The following is a 12,841-nucleotide window of genomic DNA, read 5'->3' on the forward strand; positions in this document are numbered from 1 at the left end:
AGGCATCACTCGGATGTAATGAGTTAATATTATTAATGTTATCAGGCCAGTCATTAATATATGTAACAAGATCTTTACAAGCTGTGCCAGTTGCACAAGGGCAATAATCTTCAGGAAGTCTAGATTTACTCCTAATAATAGTAAACAAATAATCCAATTTTTGACATGAAGAACTCAAGTCTCCAGTGTTATCAGGTGTTATCTTTACACATACGTAGAATTTAGGTATACCTGACATGATACCTGTGCTTAAGGAAATTGTTAACGGCATACTCATTTAAGGAATCCATTCTCAGGTCCTAATAATGAGAAAATGTTTAAAGGAAAGAAGAATCAAAATTATTGAGCACAAAATTAAAAAAAATCTGAAGTGTAGGAATTGTCTCATACTGCATGTAATCATCTATTACTCAAACAGCATAACAGTGTGTGAGAGATACACGTATATAATGTCCTTGGTAGCAAAAGTCTGACACACAGTAAACTTAGACACCCAAAATCGTAAATAGTACACTATGCATCACACCTCTCCAAGGCCATCATGATGCACATACTCCATCATATGCTGAGGTTCTGAAGATTTCTTTGTCTAAACCTTAAAGACATCCAGAACACAGCACAGGCACACAGCTCACCCTGAAAGTTAAACCTGCCTTCTCATATAGAACAAGGTGACCCAAAGTCACAGATACCGAGTCCATGAGACAGGCATCAACCCAGCCAAACATTCCTGTTATAGGTGACTCCAAGGTAAGACATAAAGGTGTACTTCAAACCATGCTGAGCAATGAAAAAGTCATAGTTGCTTGTCTGGTGACAGGATCCATCAGATAATGCACAAACTCAAATCCTTGAACAGCAATTACCAGTATTACTTTGTCATATTTCAATAACTTAAGGTGTACCTCCCTGGACTATATGAAGAGAGACATGATGAAGCTACCAGACTATGTGTCCAATGCATGTATGAGCTTTGCAATAAGCAGCATTCTACCTTCTCAAAATGTTGATGCCATAATATGAGCAAAAATAATTCACTTCAATAATTGCCTTAGTTTCCAGTGTCATTCCAGGGAGGCCCAATATTTGTCAGCCAGGGAGGTTATGATCAACAGAACATGCTGCTTCAACAAAGATGGCTAGAATCTGTCACCTCTCGGGTATCAGTTATTGGCAAAGACATTATTCACCCCATAGTGCCTATGTTGTGCAACACCAGCATGATAAAACTACCAAAATTACAAAATAACCAAAGGAAAATATGAAGGTGTTATTGATCAATGCTAGGAGTATAAACTAGAAAATCCAATCCCTACAAGCCCTTCTCACCTTGGAGGACATTGACATATGTGTAGTGATAGAGACATTGTTTAAAATGGGGGAGAGGTCTCCTGCTAAGTATGGCTATAATGCCTTCCACACATTTAGACCAGCTACTGTGCAGGATGGTGGAAAAAGAAGCGTCTCAGTCTTCATTAAAAAGAAACATACATAAAAGCTGATAAAGTAGCATGATGCAGCAAAGATTCTTCATGTCCAAATAACCATCAGAAGAGTCCTGTATCATATTTTAACTAGATATAGAACTCCCACTATGACCCAAAAAATCAACAATGCCCGTCTACAAGAACTATAATCACTCAGTATTAAACCCAGTTCCATTTTCCTTGGTTTATCTAAACTACCCAACTATAGACTGGGAAACATATACCACAAGTAATGCAGAAGCACCAAGATTCCTGGACCTCGTAAATACAAATGCAATGGAACAATTAGTCAGAGTTCCCACTAGAGGAAACAACATCTTGGATATTTTCCATACTAATATGTGGGCAACTTGCACCATTTCCTGCATATCTTTTACCATAAAGTTATCTTCTTTGAAGTAAAATTTAAACCACCCAGGGTACCTTTAGAAATTTCTTTAAGACAAATGACCTACTCCTATGTGATACATTGACAAGCTTCAAATCCCCACCAAACCCAATTAACTCCATTGAATACACAGAAAAGTACACCAGCACATTATAACAGCATGAAAGCAGCTGTATACTGTAGGCACAAGCATTGGGCAAACCCCAGAAATAAATGCAGATGGTGGAACCATAATATCCATAAACTTTACAATAAAAGTTTAGGAATTTTGGAAAAAAGTAAGAAGAGTGGATCCTGAAAAGCTAGAACCTTCACTACTGAAAAAAAAAAAAAAAAAAAACACATCTCAGGAGCTTAATACAATCCACCAAAGCCAAATCTGAGGCTAAAATAACTACCCAAGCTAAGGATAATCACAAGCCTTTTTTTAGTTATGTTCATAATCTCAAAATGTGGTAATACACTGAGCTGACTATGAACAATAATACCTACAATGAGGCTAAAGATATAGCCAACCTGCTGACCAAGAAACTCAGTTCTAACTTTACCCCTCTATCCCCTCCATCTGTCCCTCTAAAAATAGCTGAAACTGGCTTGCCGCCAGCTATCACACAAGAACAAAAGCATTATCAAAAGCTAAAAATACTACATTGATGGGTCCTGACAGTATCCATGGATGCATCTTAAATATCACGAAGCACGATTTAGTCATCTCCCCAACTGCAATGTTCAACCTCAGCCTCCATAGACATTTAGTACCAAGTGAATGGAGAACAGCTACAGTCATTTCCCTGCATAAGGCAGGACCTTACACAGACAAAATAAATTACAGACCCCTAAGTCTGACTAACATCATTTACAAAGCCATAGAAAGACTTTACATAGAACTAATCAATAATTACACAGTGAACCTCCTAACACTGGACCTATCATTTCAGTTTGGATTTGTCAAGGGCAGGTCATGCTTACTCAGCCTGGTGGACTTTTTTTTTGAAAAGATCACCAAAACAATGGATGAAGTAAAAATGATACACACCTGATACCTTGACCTGTCCAAAACTATTGACACAATCTCCTACTCAGGCATAGTAGAAAATGTTAATAAACTGGGAATAAATCCTTATGTCACACATTGTATTGCCTACTAGCTAACAGATAGTAAGCAGGAAATTAAAATAGGAAAAGTTACCTCCACAAAATCACCATTAACCAGTGGAGTCCCCCAGGATTTTGTGCTGGGACTTCTGTTTGGCATCTACTCTTCTGAAATAAAAGCAAATATGAAAGGCTGTGGCTGACTAAGTTTGCAGATAACTGCAAGCTAGGAGCAGTCACTGACTCCTCAAATGTTTTAGCCATCTTGTAGGAAAGTTTGTCTAAAATAAATAACTGGTGCCACAATCATGGACTGAAATTAAATGCCAATAAATGCATTATTGTATCCTTTGGGATTGCACAGGATTTGGGAGCATGTGTCCCTTGTCATTCAAGCAACCTTCTGTATTGCAGAAGTTTCTAAACAAAGGGATTGTATCTAGCTCTAATTATGTCACTGTCTCCCTTTACTCAGCCCTCATTAGGCAGTCCATTTAACTAATTCATTCATTTATTTATTGATTTATTTACCGGGATAGTCCAAATGGGCAGAAAGTTACTAATTTCAGCTGGGTCCCATGGAGAAAAGTTCCTGAAAAATTCCAACATTGCATAAATAACATAGTAAACAGAGGCATACAAGTTATCAGCAAACAAAAATTAATAGCAACATCATGTAAAGCGCTATGAAACATATTTTTAGATGATCTTGATGAAGGAGAGAAAAGGAGGAAAATGGAGGATTAACATTAAGAGATGAGAGAGAATGTTTTAGAAGAGGTAAAAGGAAGAAGTACAGCACAGAGAGGAGGAGATTAGTGCTTAGAAAAAAGGAGAAAGTAAAGGGCAGCATGTTAATCATCCAGGAGCTGTGCGTGTACAGAGACAGGTATCTTTTAGGTATTGTCTTGTTTGTGCCTTAAAAGAGTTGGTGCTTAATGTGTTTCTTAGAGTGAGTGGAAGGGAGTTCCAAATTGTGGCCAGGAAACAGAAGTACAAACAATCATCAGATCAGGTGTTAGGTTTTATAACAGTTAATAACATTTTGTCAGCGGATCTCCGCTGTCTACTTGTGTTACAAAGTTGAATATTTTGCAAACAGGGGCATTTGTCAGGATAATAGATGATTTCATTAGAAGTGATCAGTTGGGAAAATGTAACATAATGTCTTAATGTCTTAGCTGTAACCATTGAAGTTTTTTTTAAGGCCAGACAATGTTGCATTTTATAATGATGATTGGAGACAAATTTTGTTACCTTACTATAGCACTTTTCTAAGAGTGAGAACTGAGTGGATTATTGATTAATGAAGATGGGAGCAGCATAGCAGTGTAGGGGTGAGAAGGGACTGAGACATACCTTTTCTGGAATTATCTGTGAGGTGTTGTTCGACTCTATAGAGTTTACCTAGCTTCTGCTGGGTGTATTGCTTATTTTATGCAATAATCAAATTTTAAACTTCCATCAATAGTGACTCCTAGAAGCATATTTTGAATTACTAGCTCTATGCTGGTGTTACAAGAAGTGATTTTGAAATTATTTTGTCAGTTGAATGCTTTGGTGTAAATATAATCAATTTTGTTTTTTATGGTTAAGGAACACCTGTGTATCCGGCAGCCTCCAGGCATCTCTGGTGGAGAAAGACTCTTGAGTTAAGTGTTTTAACTTATCTATACTTTTAGCAGAACAGATGATTATTGAATTGTCTGTGTACTGCATGATAGTGACTTGCTTAGAAGCTAAGTGTGATCATTAAAGAATATAGTGAGCAACAGGGGACCTAAAATGGATCCTTGAAGGACACCCTTTGTAATTGGAAAGAAAGAGGCAATGCCATTTTGCCTGTTATCTATTTCAGAGGTAGCTGGAGAACCAAGATAATGAAGTTTCACATATTCGTAGGCAAGATAGCTTTTGAAGCAATTTCTGGTGGGACACCATGTCAAAAGCTTTGGATAAATATAGAAAAAGTGCTGAGACTAAGTTCCCAGAGGTTTGATATTGGTTAATAGATGTTATAAAACTAAGGTGTGCTGTACACAGTGATATGAAATGAATAGACTTCCTCTCCATGTAAAATAAAGCTCATCTCTGTCCATATTCAACAGCAACTTGGTTCTATGGATAAAAAACAGAAAATTTACCCCAGGACTGCCTACTGTACTACTAATGGACACAGGCAGCTCCTAAATGCTTTATCCCATGCATGGGTCCCCTCAGATTTATGGACACAGGCAGCTCCTAAATGCTTTATCCCATGTATGGTTCCTCTCAGATTGTTTATGGTATGATCACAGTTATTCTCACTAGGGATAATGTATGCAGCGGTAGCGTTGTTGCCTCACAGCAAGAGGTTCTCCCATTCAGTTCTCGGCTGAAGTGCAGGGAGTGCCTTCTGTGTGGAGTCTGCATGTCCTCCCCGCGGTTTGGTGGGTGTTTGAAAGACATGCGTAAATGGGCGTGCCTTCATTGAAGGTTGAACGTCGAGCTGGCACCTCGGTGTTTGTGAAAATCTACTGCCAATCATTAGCAGACCAGAGTTCCACTGTGGCGACCCCTAAATGGGAAAAGCCGAAAGACAACAACAACATTGACCATGGACTGGGTAAGGATAATCTAACATCAAATGAGATATGTTAACTCATGCATCAAAAGTGAAATTGGCTTAAAATGGTCCACAAGGGCAGCTAGCCTACTACTTACCTATGAACTTGTAAAATTAAAACAGTTAGTAACTTAAGCCAAATTGTATGAGGAAATAACATGAACAATATACAAATAATTGCTAAATTTAAGTACACTGAGCTAATCTTGTATAACAATTAGTAACGTAAGCCAAATTGTATGAGGAAATAACATGAACAATATACAAATAATTGCTAAATTTAAGTACACTGACCTAATCTTGTATAAGGGACAGTAATTCATAAAGCAGCTACTCTAACCTCTGTACCAGTTGTGCCAGTCACCAAAATACCCAATCTCTTACATCATACACAAACACACACAGCAGCTTCTGCTCCCTCTTGCTTGCAGTCTCATCTCATTGTAACAGTAAAAATCAGAGTTAAACATTAACATATAAATTAAAATCAATCTTCTCTCAACAAACAGATGTGCAATAAATCACAAGCCAGCACTGGATGGTTTCAGATAAGCTCTGGAATGTCCCGACTACACCTTTTATGAATTTATATCTGACTAGGCTCCATGAGATGGCTAGCTACGATATGTCCCTTTTGTTCAACAAGTAGTGAAAATCAGAGGGAAAATAAAATATAAATCAAAATAAATCTCTTACCAAACAATTACACAATTAATCACAAACCAGCACTGGATGGTTTCTGATAAGATCTAGGGTCTTGTACCTTTTCTGACATATTCATTAGTAAGATAATACACAATGAAGGAAACAGTGTCTTAATCTTTCATTACTTAACCAGTTGGTAAGGGGGAACAATGCATTCTACTGTATGAATGTACTGGGAGAGAACAAGACCAAGAAAACCCCTTGGATATCTGTTCGGCTGCTTTAACAGTGACTCTCAAGGGTAATATTATGATAAGTGAGAAAGTGTTGTCTCTACACAGTCTATTCATAACATTTCTGCCATGGAAAACAAAGTAGCTGGACCACCAAATTAAACCTGCATGGGGTCAACCATTACAGCAACAGTATAAGTAAATTCAAGTACATATTCATATATAGAAAACTAAAGTGCCCATGATAGCAACCTGTTCATATGAGGGTCAAATTCCATCTAACATCTTATGAAATATGTAAGGAGTCCTCACACTGCAAATAGGGTTTCCTTCATTGCCAGTCTATGAGCTTATATTGCGGAGTCACCAGATCTTTGAGTCCACTTAATATAGGATTAATAACAATCCTCACATAGAAGAGGATAACATACACTAACTGATGAAGAGTTCCAAGATGGCTGCACATTGATCAACAGCTTAATTTTAAATCTCTGAGTATGAAAAAAAAAGAAACTGAGAAATAAGAGCTAGTAATTCTGCCAGCTTGAGTAAAATTCACTTACTGGCTAATAGTTAGACTGCCTGGATGCCAGTAAAGAAGAAATATAGAGATCCTGAAGAAAAATTAGCTGGAAAAGGTGAAGAGAAAACACTGACTGAGAATAATCCTGCAGCTGTTCAGCAAAAAGCAGTTCAAGCTTCAGCTGTGGTATAAGAAATGGCTTCCAGTAATTTAGGGGAAAAATAAATCAAATGTACTCAGAGTAGATTAAAATAAATGAACCATTGACAGAATATATCAACTCAAATAACAAAAGGTGGGGACAAAATAGAAGCTTTAACTAGCTATTCAGATGAACTGATAAAACCACAAAAATCAGAAGATGAAATGAAGAAAAGGCTGGTTATGAGACTTCTCAAAAAAATGTTAAAGTTAAAAGACAGAGTATGCAGTGAAAACCTGAGATTTTCTACTGCACCAGAGAAACTGAAAAGAGTAGACTTTATTAATTTTATGAAAGCACAAATAAGCAATTGGATTGGTATTCCACATCGTGATTTGTTAATTGAAAGGACACATTGACTGTATGGTCCAAACCTGGTCAAAAGAAAACAGCCAAAACCTGTATTAGCAAAGATGCAATCACACCAGCAGGAAGAGTTTATCCTGAGAAAACTGTGGCAAAAGGGAAAAGTGTTAAGAATTGGAGACAGCAGAGTGTTTGTGGAAAATGGTTATTCACTGTATACCAGGCTGAAGAGAAACAACTTTATCCCAGCTATCAGAGATTGTTGAGAGGCAGGTGTGAGATTCAAGCTGCTGTATCTAACTATCTTTATAATACATTTTCCTGGAGGATCAAAGATTTTTGATGCAGAACAGGCTAAGTAGGAAATACAAACATTTATCCAAGAAAAAAGTGAACCATTGAACAGAAGGAGAATCTGCTTCTCATTCGTTTGACTGTAATGCTCATAGGAAGACTTTGGAAGTGCAACCTTTTTGAATATTCAAATGGAAAATGCTTGAAAAACAGAAAAAAAACCACAGGAGTTGACTAGAAGAATCAAGAGTACCTTGGGCTTGAAGCAGAGACTGGTGTTAGGAGATGGAGGTGAAGACAAAGAAGACTATCAGCAATAAAATTAGTAAATAAATGTGAAATTATAAAGTATTAGTAATGTTTGTAAAATATAACTTTGCAAGAAAAAGTGGCTGAGAAAGACGACTTTTGTTGACTTTGTTAGACTTGGGGGTGGGCTGTAAAGCAAATACCTCACTTTACATCATTAATGTTTAGATGGGCACTAAAAAGGGGAAAAATATTGTAAGTTAAACTTTTTTTCTGAATATTTGTCTAAAACATTTCATGATATAAACTGCATGTTATATAGTAAAGCAGTTTTGTGTAGTATGCAGTCAGGAGTATTTTAAGTGTGGGTTGGGGAGAGTCTTTTCAGTGATTGTTGTATATGATAAAGATATTAAGGTAAACAAGTACTTTTTAGTTGTAAGAAATAGAGGCTTTACTGTATAAAAAGAGAAGAAAGGCTGGACAAAAGCAAGGTTAAGTTAATATGCTGTAATACTGGGCTGCCTGGGTAGGAGTGAGGTATAAAAGTACACTGATTTAGATGTAGAGTTGAGATAGTTTCTCTTATTTTTGCAAAGGTGAATTTCTGGATAATTGCCCTTGGCTTAATCTAAAAAAACAAGTGTTCTCTGTAAGCAACCAGGCTTGAAAATTGAGACAAAATGATGAAAGCCATGAAAAATGCTAAGTTTCTTGCATACGCAATAATATTAGCTTGTTTTTTTTCATTGAGCAAATGTTTAGTGGGAGTCTTGATGTCTGCAGCTGAAAACAGTTGTACATTCTGTTCTGTTTTGAGTGAAATTGACAAAAATTACTTCATGCCTCTGCATAGTTTTACCTGTTTTTTTTTTTTTTGCTGACTATGTTTCCATGAAGGTGAGTGGTCTGTAGGTGCAAGCAATTCATCTTGAGAGTTTTGAGCATTCTGTGTTAAAGGAAATGCAACATTTAAAGGTATAAGGGCTTGCTGTTTAGTAAAAAAATTAATTTTGAAGTTAATGGAAATGAGTAAGAGACAGCAGTTTCCCTAGCAGCCTTAATGCTTTAATGCATTTAATATAACAGTGTATAATTTAGTTTTATTTAAAGATAACTAGTGCACTTTTTCTTAAGGCTAACATGCAATGTTTTAGAACTCAAACAAGGTGTTTTACAAAATGGGAGGGGAATAGAGATAAGAAAATACAGACAACAATCAGAGTAAGTGGGGGCAGAGGCTGTAACATGCACTTTAGCATGGGTAACCTTAATTTTTGATTAGATAATGCCTGTGAGTGCAGCTGTCTATTTGGGGCAATTTTTCCTATCTGGATGGGTAAACACCATTGTTTGTTCTAAGTTAATAGGTTATGGGGGTGTTCTGAAAATGTATTTAATTTTTATTTTCTTTTGTGGTTTTCAATAAAACAAAAAGCCTTGAATAATGTGAAATAGATTCTAATGGAGACGACAATAAACAACTATATAAAAGATCAGACTGGCAAACATTAATGTGTGCATGTAGCACAAAACTTGAAAATATACATTCAAAAAAAGCTGTAATGCATAATAGGTGGGAACAATAACTTCTTATCACAATGGCTACACTATCCATATTATCTTGGAGCATAAATGGCCTTACAGGTATTGTCAAAAACATAAAAGTATTGAATTAACTTAGAAAAGACAGAGCACAAATAGGAGTGCAGCAAGAGACATATTTGGAAATAAATGAGCATGTGAATTTAAGAAAGAAAGGATTTCAGTATGGATATTCTGCCGAATATCAGGGAGAAAGGAAAAGGCGAGAGATTATACTAATTGCTAAAGGAGCTCCAATAGTGATAGAAAAGGAAAAATATATTAATGGTAGATCTGTGGTAGTAAGGGGCTATTGTCAAGGGGGAGAATGACACTGGCATGTATTTATATTCCACCTAAATCTGCTAATATGAAACTTAAGAACATTTTAGGAGAACTAATCAAATTTCAGAAGGGAATATTACTTATAGGTGAGAATTGGACCTGATTTGCAACTGGGAGGATGATTCTGGAGAACCTAGAAGGGAGCAAATCATAAAAGAGGGTAGATTCCAGAAGAAATTTATGAAAATATTTGGTATGAAAGATATGAATTCAGCAGTAGGAACTCAAAGAGAATTTACATATTATTCCCCAAGATACAATAACTGTTTTATAATAGAATTTCACAGGAACATGTGCATTTAATGTAAACCTTTGACACACATCCAATAGCTATGTCAGATCATGCACCAATAAAAATGAAGATACAAATGCAGGATAATGAAGTAAAAATGAGAAACTGGCACTTTCCCATCTACTTGTTAAAATGCAGGAATTTAAAGAATGTTGTCGTTGTTGTTGTGTCTTTCGGCTTTTCCAGGAAAGGGGTCGCCACAGCGGAACTCCGGTCCGCTAATGATTGGTAGTAGATTTTTTACATGCCGACCCTGATGCACAGCCTTCAACAAAGGTACGCCAATTCACGCATGTCTCCACACAGAAGACTCTCTAGCTGAGAATTGAACAGGACAACGTCTTACTGTGAGGCGACAATGCTACCGCAGCACCACCACCACAGTCCAGGAATTTAAAGAATGCATAGTGTAAATTATTCGAGAGTTATTAGGGAAAATAGAAATTTCTTCAGAAGTTATAGCTTGTGAGTAAAATAAAATGAAAATGGAGTTTAAAAATAGGGTAGAGATAAAAAAGAAAAATATGGTTAAGAAGTGATAGGAATTATTTATAGAAGCTGACAAAGGATAAGTATTGCAGAATAAGGGGAATCCAACAAAACTAGAAGAGGTGCAAATTCAGAGTGCTAAAGAGAAAATGAAGGACTATCTGAATAATATGTATAAGTTTGTGAAGACTGCTGTTAAGCAACTATTTTTGATAGTAACTCCAGACCACAAAAAGTCTTAGCAGAATGACTTAAGCAGTCGAAAGCAGAAAGGGTTGTCACCAAACTTATGGAGCCTGTACCAAGAAAAATAGCCAGAAAATTTGTATAAAGCAGAGAAATGTGGGGTCAGTATTCATAATCTGTTATGCAATGTGCTGAGACAATCCATAATGTTTGTGGATGACTGCAGCTGAGCTGCGATTCATAGAGGCCACTAATACAAATGTACAATGGCCTTGAATGTTCTTATACAAATTAGATGTAAATGAGGAGTGATGCAAATCGTCATATGCCAATGAAGTATGTTTTGCACCATCTGCGATTCATAGTAAAATGTTTCTGCTTTTCCTCACTGGTCGCAGATGCCCTGTGTAAAGAGAAGCCTCACCAAATCTATTTCTGTTGCAGTTGGCAAACACGCTGTTACTTGCTGTGAGCTTTGGTATTTCTACATCTGAGTTGCTTGTCTTGACTGAGCCAAAAATGCTTATACCCAGCAGTGTTCTCTGGTCAAGAAGGTGAAAATATAAGCAAAGGACTACTCATTATAAATTTAATAATCAGGAGATCCTTGATATGTTTAGAGTGAACAGGGACATTGTAAGGGTCTTAGTAGGTATGTTTGACCCCCCCCCCATAGGGGCAATCAAGGAATGCATGGATTTCCTATTCCTGTGTCACAAAGATATGTATAGCCCTCACTACACTTGCTACAGGGACCTCCAAAAGACAGATTGGAGATACATTGGGGATCTCACAGGTGTCTGCCTTGAAGATATTGCGGTAGTTCCTGGATGAACTCTTGGAACACTTGAAGCAGTACATTAATTTCCCAGTGTCACTACAAAACCAAGCCAGGACTATGCATGCCTTTTATTGGCTGGCACATTTCCCTGGGGTACTCAGTACAATAACTTGGACCCATATTGCAATTAGGGCCTCTGCTGGTCCACGGGGGAACAATATCACAATAGGAAGGGCTACCATTCCATCAATTGCCAGGTAGTGTGTGATGTATGGGGGTGCATCACCAACATCTTTGCCCAGCATCCCGGTAGTGCACATGATGTCTGGCACATTAACTCATTGTGCCTCCTCATCCTGCATGGTAGGATGCCCAGTGGTCATCTTGTTGATAAGTTGAAAAATATTTTTTATATATTGTATTTAAGTAGTTATTCGTGTAAAAATGTATCACTAAATACTTTTTGTTCTGTTTTGTCACTACCCCTTTTTTCTCTTTTTTTCCTGGTGGTGCTGGATATCGACTAGAGCCATGGCTCATGACACCAATGAAAAGTCCAAGTGGAGCTGCAGAGGAGACATATAATGCACCCCTGTCCCAAACCCATATTCTTATCTAGAAGTTCCTTGGCCTCCTGAAGAGCCATTTGAGGTGCCTGGATGAGTTTGAGGGTGATGCTCAGTATGACCCAGCTACTTGTGGGCAGGATAGTTACTGCATGTTGCATTCTGCAAAACATTATTGTGCTCCAGTGTAGTGGAAGTGATCTATGCTGTCACTGCTGTTCCCAGTTCCAGTACCACTACAACTAATGATAACTCACTGGCAGCAGTAGTAAGGGACCCCATGTGGCAGGCTTGTGTATGGCATGTAGCTGCACATGCAAAGACCCCAGCATCTAGTCCACAGCTATGGACCATGACATTCAGGTTAGTGTTTCCTTTATGGTAAACACATAGAGTACAGTTGATGGATGCAGTTATATCTGAGGACTATGCTGTATGGTGCTCACTATCTGACACACTGTCTCAATGTTTTTATCTAGAAAATAGTACTCTTGTTATTGCCATGCCTGAGTGCTTACAGACTCCTGTTCATTGATGTTGAAAGGCGTCCAATAGAAAATAATTCACATAT

The sequence above is a fragment of the Protopterus annectens genome, chromosome 8.part0 (genome assembly GCF_019279795.1).
Source record: "Protopterus annectens isolate FY-2018-M chromosome 8.part0, PAN1.0, whole genome shotgun sequence".
Lineage (NCBI taxonomy): Eukaryota > Metazoa > Chordata > Ceratodontiformes > Protopteridae > Protopterus > Protopterus annectens.